Raw genomic sequence first — 12,056 nt, 5'->3', positions numbered from 1 at the left:
GAATCTCTTCGCGCAATGGGCCTCTAGTAGTCAATAAAAAGGGGAAAAAGAAATAAATCCACACACAAAAAAGAATGTTCACAGCAGTATTCATACTAAAAAGTAGAAACAACTCATGTCCATTAACTGATGAGTGAATAAAATAGAATGTGGTATAGCCATACAATGGAGTATTATTAAGCTATAAAAATGAATGATATGTTGACACACCTACAACATGCACAAACCCTGAAAACATTATGCTGAGTTAAAGAAACCTGCCACAAAAGGTCACAGCTTGTATGATCCCATTTATATGAAATGTCCAGAATAGGCAAATCCATAGAGATTGAAAGTAGATTAGTGGTTGCCAGAGGCTGGGGGGGGGGGGCGGGGGGCGGGATAGGGAGTGATTACTTGAGAGGTCCAGGGTTTCTTTTTTGGTGATGAAAATATTCTGGAATTAGGAGTGATAGTTGCACAACTTTATGAATATACTATAAAATAACTAAGTGAAGTCATGAACATGTCTACTAAGTCTCACTGTGAACATAAAACAACAAACAACTTAAATTTCTACCTAAGAAATACTTCAATTGTAAAATAGTATCACTGATAACTCCAGAGGACTTCATATCCTTTAGCTGCTTTCACTAACACCAGTGATCTTTTCATTTTATTGTTAACCCAAATGAAGTCCTGATTGATAGAATTTTAGGCAAAATAAAGGAGTTTGAATTATATGGGATTGAGATGTTGTAGCTGCAGGTCTTCCCCAAACCCTGCCACTAGGAGAGAAGGCTATGGGGGTTTTGAAGAAACCTCAGAGAATCTTTTGGACCAGTCTGTCTTTTCTCTCCCCACAGTGGATCCCTGCCTCTATCCTGCCTCCCTGGGCTGGTGACCTGCCCCTGTTCCCTTCTCTGTGTTCTTCTGGGTTGAGATGAGTCACAGGGTTTAAGGAGCCCTTCCTGATAATGGGTTAGTTTTGGGGCTCTTGGGTGAGATCAGTGGACCTAATAATACAGCTTCTCTTCCCCTAGTCACTAACTGCTGATAGGTTCTGGGTCATTGTAGATTGTTATCCAAAAGAACAAGTGCCATTATAGCATACAGCCTGTCTACAGGTTGGTCAGTCTTCTGTTGGTCTTTCCAACTCCTGGTGCTTTAACTTGCATTCATCTTGACCACAGTGTATCTTTGTTTAGGAGTGGGTTACACAATGCATATTTTAGTTTGCCACCCTTGAGACCTTAGTCATTACTGTGACCACTGAGGTTAAGTCTCCCCACAGGCAATCTTACCTCAACTGTGCTGCTGAGTCCTTCTTGTAAGTGGCCTAATAAGACAGGGTCTTTCAGATCCACATCTTTGGCATTCATTCAGAATTAACTCACATAGTACAAAACTGACCTACATTCTGGCTGGAGCTACTGTTCTGATGGTATAGGTAAGCCTCTTTTTGCTATTGATCTTCAGGCCAACTTGATATCTTGTTCATTGTATTAGAAAGGAGGGATGAAGGGAAGAGCCTTTGTTACCCCAAGACTGAGAAGGTGACCTAGATCTAGTGGGCTTTTTATTTGCACTAGAGATCAAGAGAGCAGGGTTTTGTTCTCCCTTGATCTCTGTCATCTGCTCCTGAACTCTCTTTATCTGTGTGGGATATACAGCTCTCTCTTCTTTAGGCTGACCTGCTGCCAGAGGCTGATTCCTCTGAGTTACTAGGACTTTTATAATTGCTCTCTAGTGCCCTAAGCATTCCCAGGCCCATAACCCTTACAGCTGGACTCTTGGCCAAGATCCTGAGTGAGCTCTTATCTCTTCTCCACATATCCTTTGTGAATTGGTAAACTTGAAGATAAATTCCTCTTTTGCAGAGATCTGCTGCTTGGGACATCCATATTTTAGAGTGTAATTGAATAAAAACATTTTGTGCTTACTCTGTGCCAGCTACTGTTCTAAAGGTTATAGATATTTACTACTTTATTTCTCCCAAAAAACAATTAATATAGATATTATTATTGTCTCCATTCTACAGATCAGCAAATTGAGTCACAGAGAAGTTAAGTAACACTTGCTTACACACAACCAGTAAGTGGTTGGAGGCAGGATTAGAGTCTCTAGACCAGGGGTGGGCAAACTTTTTGACTCGAGGGCCACAATGGGTTCTTAAACTGGACCGGAGGGCCGGAACAAAAGCATGGATGGAGTGTTTGTGTGAACTAATATAAATTCAAAGTAAACATCATTACATAAAAGGGTACAGTCTTTTTTGTTTTTTAGTTTTATTAATTTCAAACGGGCCGGATCTGGCCCACGGGCCGTAGTTTGCCCACGACTGCTCTAGACCTTCTGGCTCCAGAGTCCATGACCTTAGCCTCCATACTATATTCCCTTGTAACTTTAAAAAAATTAGATATAGCCATATTAAACTCTCAGATCAAATTCCGTATTATTTGTCTTAGAAAAATGTTGTTAAAATAATCTTATACAATATTAAGACTTTGCCCTAACCAGTTTGGCTCAGTGGCTAGAGAGTCAGCCTGCGGACTGAAAGGTCCCAGGTTTGATTCCAGTCAAGGGCATGTACTTTGGTTGCGGGCACATCCCCAGTAGGGGGTGTCCAGGAGGCAGCTGATCGATGTTTCTAACTCTCTATCCCTCTCTTTTCCTCTCTCTGTAAAAAATCAATAAAATATATTTTTAAAAAATATTAAGACTTTATTTCATGTAAATAATCAAATATAGCTATGATTGAGTCAAAATTATTTTATCTGAACTCCATTGGATGCAATAACAACTGTCAATCTTTGTTTAGTTTTCCATACCTTAGGAAATCTGTTCTTATTTACACTAGGTACATATTCACATATTTGTTCTCTTTGAGTATCACACTGCTTGAAAATGAAGTAGCAGCATTGGAATTTGAGGTATATGTGATGTAATCTTTTCAAGTGCATGACCTTTGGTAGCTTCTGCCTCTCTAGCTGCAGACTCCTTTTCATGTTCTATTTGATGGATTTTGTGTTCCTATTGTTCTGTTCATGTACTTGCTGCCTGGTGTGGTGAATGTATTGCTTGACTTTAAGAGCTTTGAAATCACTCATTCATGCTCCTTAAGTGCCAACTGTTTAGGCAAAACCTCTGCTCCTCTATCAACCTGGTCCTTATCTGTCTTTGCTCTATTTCAACTGCCATTTCCCAGTTATCGCAGCTGAAGTTTATGGTCTTTTTGACTTGACTTTTGCTGTAGTATGAGAAAATCTGCAAAGTGTTCATTGACAAATCATACAACTGTCCCTTACTTAGTCTTGAGGTCTGTGATCTAGCTGCTGTGGCTGGTTATCAAAGTCAAGAGACCATGAACCCCATTTACCATAAACCGCATTCCTAGGTGTTACATTGTCATGAGTAAAGAGCCCTTGCTGGAAGCAGCTTGATATGGTGCAAGGAATAGTGCCTTGGAAGTCCAGTCACCCATGTTCTAGACCTGGAGCTTCTCCTAACATAGTGAAGCAAGTTCTCTCCCATCTCTATGTCTTAGTTTCTGCATCTATAAAATGTGGTGTTTGGACTGGATGGTATCTTAAGATCACTTCCATCTCTGTCATTATGCAGTCATTATGAAGATGGAAACACCCACAGACCCCACCCATTATACTATGTCCTGACTATGCACAAACTGACAGAAAAAACAAGCTACCTTTTCAGACAGTGACCTCACGTCATGGCAGGCTACACACAATATCGCACTGGCGTTTAATCTACTGCTGTTTTCACATAATAGTGCCTGTCCTTGCAAACAGAATAGCTCTTTCCACAGAAAGTTATTCATGTTTGCTTTCTCAGCCATGAATTGCTGCAGACCACCTTCTGGGTCCTCCTTGAGTATTTGTTTCAAATCTAGATTGAGACACTGCCCAGGCAAACAAATAATGGCCTTTGGGGAAAAAATGGCATATGGGGACCAAGTGAAGCTTTCACCTTAGGTACTTTCAATCCTCTAGAAATCTGATTGCCCCTGCTATTAATCAACCCTATTGCCTAACAAAATGTAGACTTTTAAGTGATACCCAGATCACTGCTTTTATCTCTTTCCTTTTCCTGTGCTCCCAGTCCTGCTTCTGTGCACCTTTACCAACCTTTACTCAGAATTCTGGGGCTATCCCCTCTTTGGGAATTAAAAACTACTAGTGCATAATATGGTAACATTAATTACAGCCCCTTGGTAAATGAAGACAGATTTTATGTTACTAGCTGAGATCTCACACCAAGAAGTGCAGGGCTCATGAGTTACTGTGATAATATCTCTGGTCAAGGCAGTCTATCTCCATTAGAGCTTTAAGAATAAAGAGATTGCAATGGATACAGACAGTAGGGAAGTGAAGGCATGTGCTGGGGGGTGGGAGTGGCCAGGGAGAGGTCAATGGGGGGGAAAAGGAGATATATGTAATACTTTAAACAATAAAGAATTTAGATTTTAAAAAAAGAATAAAGAGATTGAAGATGGTGGTGTAAGTAAATGTGGTACTTGCTGCCTCCCACAACCACATCAAAATTTGCAACTAAAATACAGAACAACCATCATTCAGAACCACCTGAAATCTAGCTGAACTAAAGTCCTAACACTAGGGAATTAAAGAAGAAACACATGGAGACTGATAAGAGGGGTGGAGACTGGGGTGGAATTGCAGAACCAGCTGGTCCCACACCCATGTGTGGCAGTTTAAAATTGGGAGGGTTATCTTAGCTGTGGAGGTTCTCTGAGGATCAAGGGGTTCCTGCCCCACACCAGGACCCCATCCTAGGGTTCCAGTGCCAGGAAGAGAAGTCCCCACAACTTCTATCTGTAAAAACTAGTGTGGATTGTGGCTGAGTGACAAGGAGGCTGCAGAAGTCCCAGGCGGTTCCACTTAAAGGGACTATACATGGATCCTCTGAGCTCCAGTGCTGGGGCAGCAGCTTGAAAGGAACCTGAGATATTAGGGAAGGAACTAACTTGTCTTGAATCAGGGCAAGAGCTAGAGGGCTGCTTTCTCCAAGACAGAAGTACTGGCAGAGGCCAGTGATCCTTTGCTGAGTCCTCCCTGCCATAGAGCTGACAGGCTGTGCCATATCTGAATCACCATTAACCTGACTCACACTTTTCACTCTACCCTGGTGATTCCCTGAGACCCCACTTGTCCCTACTTACAGGCTCATTCAAGCCATTTCCAGTGGCCTTTCTACACAACTGGCCTCTCTTGCCTCATGCTTTGGACTTTCCTAAAATCTCTCAAACAAGCAGCAGCTGGCATCAGCAAGCCCCATACCTCTCAATAAGTGGCCCCAAGCCCAGCACTAGCAGCAGCCCACCCTGGTTTACAGGTTGCCTCTCCTGGGCACCTCCAAGCTCAACACAAGTAGCAGCCATCTGCTGATTGCTTTGTAGCTCATTCTGGGTTGCTGGGCAGGGCACAGGAAGAGGTTGACTTTACACCTCCTGGGAGGCCCCAGAGCCAGTGCACCAGGTGGTAAACTTCAACCACACAGGATTACAACCTTATTACCTCCACAAGTAACACACCCAAGGGGTGGACTTGGTGAGCAAGCCCCACTGCTCCATAAGGTTGACTCCTGTACAGCAGCTCTTCAGCTGTAGTTGCAGCTGATCTTTGAAACTGATTGGCCTGGGGCTCAATCCCTCCCAGTGATGCCAACATAAATCAAGGCTCAACTACAATAGGACAGTGCACACAGTCCACACGGGGTGCACCTAGGGTGCCCAGCTCAGGTGACTGGGGAGGCTGAGCCACTGGGCCCTACAGGACACCTACCACACAAGGCCAATTTACCAAGTCTGGGAGACATAGTAGATCTACCTAATACATAGAAACAAACACAGGGAAGCAGTCAAAATGCAGAGACTACATGTCATAAATTAACAGGAGAAATATCCAGAAAAAGAACTAAATGAATTGGAAGCAAGAAAACTACCAGATACAGAGTTCAAAACAATGGTTATAAGGATGCTCAAGGGACTAGTGAGAATTTTAAGAAAATTAGTGAAACTGTCAGCAACATGAAAAAGGACCAGTCAGAAATGAAGCATACACTAACTGAAATAAAGAATAATTTACATGGGATCAACAGTAGAGGACACTGAGAATCAAATCAATAATTTGGAGTATAAGGAAACAAAAAACACCAATCAGAACAGAAAAAAGAAAAAATAATCTAAAAATAAGAAGATAGTGTAAGGAGCCTCTGGGACAACTTCAAGTGTACTAACATTCTCATTATGGGGGTGCCAAAAGGAGAAGAGAGGGAGCAATAAATTGAAAACCTATTTGAAAAAATAACAGAAAACTTCCCTTACCTTGGGAAAAAAATAGACATACAAGTCCAGGAAGTGCAGAGAATCCCAAACAAGAGGAACCCAAAGAGGCCCACACCAAGACACATAATAATTAAAATGCCAGAGGTTAAAAACAAAGAGAATTCGAAAAGCAGCAAAAGAAAAACAGTTACCTACAAGGGAATGCATATATGACTGTCAGCTAGTTTCTCAACAGAAACTTTGCAGGCCAGAAGGGAGTGGCAAGAGATATTCAATGTGATGAAAAGCAAGAACCTACAACCAAGTTTAGTCTACCCAGCAAAACTATCATTTAGAATTAAAGGTCCGATAAAGAGCTTCCCAGACAAGGAAAAGCTAAAGGAGTTCACCACCACCAAACCAGTGTTACATGGAATGTTAAAGGGTATTTTTGAAGAAAATAGAAGAAGAAGAAGAAGAAATAAACGATAAAAATATGAACAATAAAATGGCAATAAGTGCATATTTATCAACAATTGAATCTAAAAATCAAAATAAATGAACAAAATAAATTGATGAATTAAAATAGAAACAGAGGCATGGAAACATGGAACAGACTGAGGGACCTCAGAGAGAATGGAGGAGGGAGGTAAGAGAGATTAACCAAAGAATTTATATGCATATATGCATTACCTATGGACACAGTCAATAGGGTTATAAAGGCTTGGGGGAGGGTGGGAACCAGTTGGAGAGGGCAATGGAGGAAAAAGGGAGGACATCTATAATACCCTCAACAATAAAAGTTTAAAAAAATAATAAAAAGATTAAAGCTTATTTGATTTGCGGTTTTATTTCCTGTTACTGAATATTAATCTACTTGGTAAATCATAGACTAGTGTAATGCACATTTATCTTAGCCCTCAAGCATCTATCAGAGGCTTGAAATGTCCACAACAGGTGGGCTTGGTGAATGCCAGGACTTAACATAATTGAAAGGGTGTTTTGAGTCATGGCACATGGCAACATGGAAATAAAACAGATATATCACAAGTGGGTGGTAGAAATAGACTGGAAGAGAATTTTAACACCTAAAACATGACAGATTTATCCCTGCCAGCTTCTCAGGTTCCTGATACATTCATTTTCCCTTGAGATTCTGTATATGTATTATGTATTTCCTCCTAAAACTCTGTTTTCTGTTTCTTTTCTTCTATCATTTTTCTCTGTATCTTCTTTCTTAAGTGCCACTTTATTTTTGTAATAAACCTGAGATCATATAGTGGCTTGCTTTGAAAGTCATTTGTTCAGTGTTGTTCTGATGGTGATTTCTGGTTAGAGGCCCATAAACATATCTGTAGGATATGGTTGGGATAGTTCATACATCTTGGTGAGTCTCATAGCAATATAGGAAGGGTCTGACTTTGAGGACTGGAGACATTTGAAACTGTTACGAATCATCTTGGGATGAAATTTCCAAAAATCAAGTGGCAAAAGCCATAGTACACATTTAAATTCTTAATCTCTGTGTGAATATTACAAAGAAACCTTCTAAACCCTGGTTAATTGTGAAATGAACATGTCTTTACTGGAATGAATTAGCATTTTCAAGGTGCTTTGCAATTTGCAGAGTTCTCTGTTTCATGTGTCTAAGCTCATTTGTAACAGCTCTTACCCTTTCATAGCTGCCCTTTTCTTTGCTCTGAAACTCAGAGACCATTTGGGGAGGAATAATTCCAGCTTTGCTTTCATTTGGATCTTGCATGAGATTGCCCCTTGGGTGGTTCTGGCGAGGCTCCCTTGTTTTACTCTGACAGATATGCCCTGAATTGTGACATTTAAGCAGTGACTTTGCAAAATTTGATTAGTCAGTAAGAAAAAGTACTCTTCCCACCCTAAAGATTGACAGGAACATGAGATGGCAAGAGTACATAGGACAAGAAATACTTGGGAGAGCTCAGCATCGAATCCCATCATATCATAGTACATGACTAGATGCCTAATCTCGTAGTTGGAGTCACTCAGAAAAATTGTTGGCGAAGGGACTAGTAGTCTGACAAAGTTATGTTGAGAAAAAACCTGCAGTGTATTAACTTATTAATAGTAGGCATGAGGAGAAGAATAATGTAAAAAACTGGAAATCAAACCACTGATAAACCCACAAAGACTCCATTCCAGATTGTCATCAGCTTCTTGCCTTTGCCATGACCAATGACCAGTAATTGTCTGAAGAAGTTTTAAATCATTTGGAAATTTCTTTGGTAAATGAAAAATATAATGAAGAAGGGTGACCACAAGCCAACCTGTGAACTAAGAACTTTGAGGTGTGGGCCAACTAGGCCACTGAATTTGCTGCATTTCACTCTTAGATTGCACCACTTTGAACTTTGCAAGTTTGATCCTCCCTGTGGTGTTTCTGAGGTAGAGAGGCTGGGATTAGATTGCAGTGGGAGAATCTCCACAAATGTGATTCCACCATAACCTCACCAGCAGCCCTATTTCTCTCTTGACTTGACAACTTGGATCCCATTAAAAGGATTTAGTTATTGACATTTCAGAAGAACCTCATTATAAAGCACCACTCTTCCCCCCACCAGTGCCACCTCTCAAATTCCCCATTATTTCCCAGATCACCCAGAATCACCAAATAAGGGATCACCAGCTCCTTCCCCTTCAATACATCAAATCTTTCCTGTCAGTCGTGACCCACAGTGGCCCTTAAAACCCTTCTTTCCTTTCCATGCCCATTGCCATTGTTGCTCTCATTCATTCAGTCCCCCCTTACATCTCATCTGGACAACCACAATACCTTCTTGACTCTCCCTGCTACCAGACTTTCTTCTCCAGGATTCACCCTTCTTATTACTGGTTGCATTATCCTAATCTCACCCTTCCCTTCTACCAATTGCAAAAAGGCCCTTCACGCTCTGGCTTTCCCTTCCTTTGTAGCTTGGTGTACTCCTATGCTGGTCTGTGTCCTGCTTCTGGAGCAGCCCCTTTGTTCTTCTCATACCTTTGCTCACACTGTACTTTTTCTTGGAATTCTCTCTCCTCTTCTCCTTGTGCTTAAGTCTTACCCATTCTTCAAGGACCAGATCAAATATTATCACATTCACCAAGTCTTGTCTGAACCCCCCAAACCTGATGTGATTGCTGCCTGTGATAAATCTCAATACCACTTTTTATCTCATGCTCTGCCTCGCCTGACAGTTATTTGTATATTGATCTTGGTACACTTGGAAGGAAGGACTGTGTCTTACTCCCTGTGAATAGCAAAATACCCTGCACCACATAGTAGGACAACTGTTCCATAAGTATTCATCTTATAAAATACATAGATGGATGGGATGGTATCATCTACAGGTAGGGCCCAAGGGTAGGTTAAAATGTAGCTACTGAGTTGCTGGAAGACAAGAATGTGTATATAACCTCTGAAGTAAATGGTTTTCAGAGGATCATATGCAAGAGGGAGCTTAGGATTTTTGATGCCTAACACTCACTGAAAAATCATCCTGATGTACACTGGAGTGTGAAAGACTAAAAGGTCTGAAATGTGGCCTTCAGACGCTGAAGAGATTTGTTAATCAAACGCCAGCCAGCTCCACCAACAGTATACAAAGGTGCTTTGTAAACAGTACAGTGATTATTAAGGATATTATTAACATCATACTGTTAATGTGTAATGAAGTTGGCTCAGAAGCTAATGAAACCAGTGATTGTTTGGGCGTGTGCTAAATAACCAGCAAGGTTTCTGAACTACTGATCCAAGACAGGGCAAACTTACCAGCTATTCTTATTGAAAAATTGTGTTTCACCTCACAAAGGGCCTTTTGTGTTTTGGTTTTGTGAAAGTTGTGGTTTTGTGATTTGAGGACATGGGCATGGGGATAAATGTAAGAGCAGGCTGTGGTCATGCTTCAGGAATTTTTTAGGAAGGCAGACTTAACCTGGTTGAAGTAAATTGCATATAGAATAAGTGCTATTGTTGTAGGGCCAAACTCCCAGTTCACACTGACTTGTATTTGACTTAATTAATTAATGGTCAGGAAATAATGCTCTTGTTTTTGTGTTTTCTCTTGTGTTTCAGGCAAAATAGATTTATGTTGATTTGCTAACCTCATAAGGCAGTCACTGTCCATATTCAGTTGCTTTTCAAAATGATCAGATGGCTGGAACCACCACACTTGCTAAAAGAATACACCTCTTGATGCATGGCTTGAAACTAGAATTGACTTCTTAGAGGAAAGCATTTGGCACTCTACTTTTATTGTTCACAGCACTACAAGAGGGGCATAAAAATACCTTGGCTCTATCTAAAAATATACCTCAATGAAATCTAAAATTTGGGGGTCATAAAGGTTAATCATCTAATAAAATAGAGAATTTCCTCAGGGTGGAAAGTTGAAGTTTATTTTAGGGGCGTGGTATTGTTTAGACTGGCCAAGCTCCCAGCTATAATGCAATCAGCCTGGATAAGAAAGAGGCTAGAGAGTCTTGGGGGGAGAGCACAGTGTCATTTCCTTTCTTTTCCCAGGCTTATTTTTTGACATTATCATGCAATTTGCCTTTTACATATATTGGCTTTGTTATGCCATTTTTTTTTCAGCTAACTAGGAGATCCTGACAATTTCAGCTGTCTTTTAGATTAATTTTTCACTAAACGTTTGAAGAGCATAAGAATTGTGAAACACACATTCATTTATCCATGAAGCTTGTATTGCTTACCTGCTATGTGCTGGGAATAGGGAGACAAGTAAAGCATATTCCCAGCTCTCACCCTGGTAGGGGAGATGTATGAATAGGGCAAAATCAGTGACATGCACTAGACGAGACTGTCTATAAGGTACTAAGCCCAGGACCTATTGGAGAGTGAAGGGTTAGCTGCCTTCCTTGAACTTCAGTGGCCAGAGCCATTTTTAGGGTTCCAGGTGGGACTATGTTTTGATTTTATATGAGGCTTGATTAACACTTTTTGCTTCTTTTAATTAATTTTTTTTTCAACAAGTAATTATTGTGGGGAACAAATTGAGGAAGGGGGTAGGAAACACCAGGACAGGTAACATGGTTACAGTTTTAAATAAGGTGGTCAAATAAGACATCACTAAAACAGTGACTTGGAGTAAAGCCTTGAGGAAGCAGAGGAGCAACCCGGAGAGGCTTGGTGCTGAGGGAATCAGTGTTGGGACCCTGAGGTGGGGCGTGTCTGGAGGGTGCAAGGGATAGCTCGGAGGCCAATGAGGCTGTAGTTGAAGGGAGTGACAGCGTCGGGGCAGGGCAGGGATAGGGCCAGAGAAGGAACAGGGCCAGGGGGTCATCGAGGGACTTACAGCCATCCTGTGGCTTTTCCTAGAGTATGTTCCTAGTGACCAGCCTCCAGCCATCAGATGGTTTGTTGAGCTGTTACAGCATGATAGGTTGCCATTATCATTTCCATCCATATTTTTTAAAATTTCTTTGTTGATCAAGGTATTACATATGTGTCCTTGTCCCCCCCATTGCCCCCCAACTCCCCACTCATGCCTTCACCCCCTGTTGTCTGTGTCCATTGGTTAGGCTTATATGCATGCATACAAGTCCTTTGGTTGATCTCTTCCCCTTATCCCACCCTCCCCTACCTTCCCTCTGAGGTCCATCCATATTTTTACTTTTATTGTCCCTGCAGTGAAAAGCAAGATATTTCATTTGTGGGACAAAGTCTCTTCCTTGTGTACATAGGGGGTATAGGGATGTTTGTCTCTATTCTTCCTTGCTCTGTCTGACACTAAGGAGATGTGTGGCT

The 12,056-nt window shown here is 41.2% G+C and overlaps 1 protein-coding gene across 2 annotated transcripts in view; it reads left to right on the top strand.

Annotated features, from left to right (window-relative positions):
• The window catches only part of FHL1 (four and a half LIM domains 1), a 76,279-nt gene that overhangs the window by 50,387 nt on the left and 13,836 nt on the right, over nucleotides 1-12,056 (top strand). The window lies entirely within an intron of this gene.

The sequence above is a fragment of the Myotis daubentonii genome, chromosome X (genome assembly GCF_963259705.1).
Source record: "Myotis daubentonii chromosome X, mMyoDau2.1, whole genome shotgun sequence".
Classification (NCBI taxonomy): domain Eukaryota; kingdom Metazoa; phylum Chordata; class Mammalia; order Chiroptera; family Vespertilionidae; genus Myotis; species Myotis daubentonii.
This window is presented reverse-complemented; position numbering and strand designations above follow the sequence as displayed.